The sequence below is a fragment of the Penaeus japonicus genome, unplaced genomic scaffold (assembly GCF_977035675.1).
Source record: "Penaeus japonicus unplaced genomic scaffold, GWHDUDI00000001_assembly GWHDUDI00000019, whole genome shotgun sequence".
NCBI classification, from domain to species: Eukaryota; Metazoa; Arthropoda; class Malacostraca; order Decapoda; family Penaeidae; genus Penaeus; species Penaeus japonicus.
The window spans coordinates 19,672,594-19,675,093 of NW_028234421.1; the positions used below are offsets into that span (position 1 = coordinate 19,672,594).

Below are 2,500 nucleotides of genomic sequence, written 5' to 3' on the forward strand. Positions count from 1 at the left end.
TGTTGGGAAGTGACTTCAATTATAGTGCAAAAAGCAGGTTGTGATTTTTCATCTACCCAGGTGTTCAGATAACAACCTTGTCATGCCCTTTAAACAGAAATCTCTAGAATCCTATCTGCATTTACAATGATTCTCTGAAATATATGGAAACAGCTATTTGTCATAAGTTAATGAGGATTCCCTGGGCTTGTTTTATGTGGCAGGAATGATTCCCTTGAAATTTTGAAGGAATCGAATGAGCTTCTTCAATCTATTATCCAAAATCTCAGATATTTGGTGTATGCAGGATTTATATGACAAAGGAAAGAGGATGTCAAAACACACTCATGTAAAACTGTACTTACCTCATTAGATATACATAGTAAATGTTTTCTGATTTCAGCATTATATTTTTTTGCATATTATTTCCCTATTGTATTGATCCCTTTTTCCCATGAGTATTTCTGTCATTGGTTCTGATGTGAGTTTGATTAGTAATGGTGAGAGAAAGCTTTTCTCAGGTCATAATTTTTTTTATTTCCAGGAAGTAAAATTTGCTTCATAGCTTTTGGAGGTGTCTCTTGAAAATAGAATCCCATAGTTTTAAGTAAATGAGACTGGTAAAGCCTTTCAGTCACTAATTTCCCTTTTGTTTTTATAGATGTGAAGTTGAAGCCCATAACCTGTGGCTTTCCCTTGGCAAAAACCTTCTCCCTTGGTCCATCTGCAGCAGAGGTCGTCCCCACATTCTCTTCGGTGCTGGATCACTCGCGCACAATCAAGGCAGAGATTGGTTATGATAGCCTGTTGACAGAGATGCATGGATGTTAATCTTCTGCCTGAAAGGAAATCTAGTAGAACAATAAGAAGATATATGGAATGAAGGGCTGTTCAAAGGAAAATTGGTTATATTTTTTTCATATTGTTTAACGTGTTTTAATCCTGTCTTCTAAAGTATGTTTGGATATATATATATATATAAACATATACATGAAATGTATATCTAGATTAGAAAAGGCAAATTTTTTGTTTTTCTTCAATTCAATACTTTACATTCTAAAGGTTGTTAGGGTAAAATTGACCTTTAAAAATTGCATTTATTATATATGTAATGGAAATATATTTCTGATATACATAGGTTATTTGATAATAATGTACCATCATTATTGATGACAATTCCAAAGCTTTGGAACGCATCAAATCATTTTTCTTAGTCTTAAGAAATTATTAGTTGTGTTTGAAGTTTAACTGCTACTACGTTAACACGGAAAAAATAACCTGATTTCATGATATATAATATGTGGCTTACAGGTGAGTTTGATGTGATATAATGATCTGTGCATTATGATGAATGCTACAGGCTGTTTCTGTCTACTAGTGAACAAGAATTTAACTCACCTAAGATTAGGTGCATTTTGTGATAAAAATCCTTTGGATGGTTATATGGTTCTGTATGAATGAAATTCCAAAACTTCAGGTAGTATTCCTGTACCAGAAAGCATGAGAGAAACATAGAAATAAAGAATGTTTCCAAATAAAGTAGCAGATATCAATGGAATGAACCAGCACTGTCGGACCTTGAAGTATAAACAGAAGTAACATCTTTAAGCCACGAATATTTCCATAAGAGTGTTTATGTTTTGAGCTTGTCCTCTCATTATGTTTTTAATTTACCTGTGTGACCTGCACAAAGCTACAAAAGTATGTGTACAACTACACTTACCCACTAATGCAATGTACAAACGTAGTGGCGTAATAGCACTTTGAAATACTATAGCTTTACAGGATCCCCTCCTTTTTATGGAAAGAAAAGCAAACTGTGATGTTCGCTCTTATTCAGACTAGGGCATGAAAATGCGGAGGGATAAATGACGTAATAATAAGGAAGCGATCTTGTAATGAATTTCCCACTGAATATCCCCTGTCTCTGGCATAGTCCGAGCACGTGTCAGATGGCTTGACCTACAGCTAGTGCACTTTTTTTCTGAAACAACATGACCCCTGCAAGTACAAGAGCTACGTGTTTGAGATGTATTATATGTCTTATACATTTATGATGACCCTGGTGATATGTTTGGTTATTTTGTATGTGATGAGTTACTTCTCTGTTATAGTGATTATTATTATTATTATTATTATTATTGTTATTATTTCTATTATTATTATTATTATTATTGTTATTATTTCTATTATTTCTATTATTATTATTATTATTATTGTTATTATTTCTATTATTATTATTATTATTATTATTATTATTATTATCATTATCATCATCATTATTATTATTATTATTATTATTATTACTATGATTTTTACAATTACTAATACAATTATGTATTTCAAATATTATTGTTATTACTATCAATATTATTGCTTTTATTGATATAATTAATGATATGACTACTTCTAATACTGCTCTAACTATTGCTCCTGTTACTATGACTTCTGCTATTTCTTTTACTGATCTTTACTTCTTTTCCTCCTTTCTCTTCTACATTTGCGACTAGTCTTCTTCTTC

At 31.5% G+C, this 2,500-nt stretch overlaps 1 protein-coding gene across 2 annotated transcripts in view; it reads left to right on the forward strand.

Moving 5' to 3' along the window:
* The window catches only part of LOC122243992 (uncharacterized), a 64,491-nt gene that overhangs the window by 61,135 nt on the left and 856 nt on the right, over positions 1-2,500 (forward strand). The window contains exon 6 of one of the 2 annotated variants that reach the window (XR_015191898.1): positions 641-2,500. This exon is cut by the window's right edge and continues 856 nt beyond it. The gene's annotated coding sequence lies outside the window, so the exon portion shown is untranslated. The remainder of the gene's footprint in view (positions 1-640) is intronic. The other variant, XM_086547504.1, reaches the window with a different exon arrangement.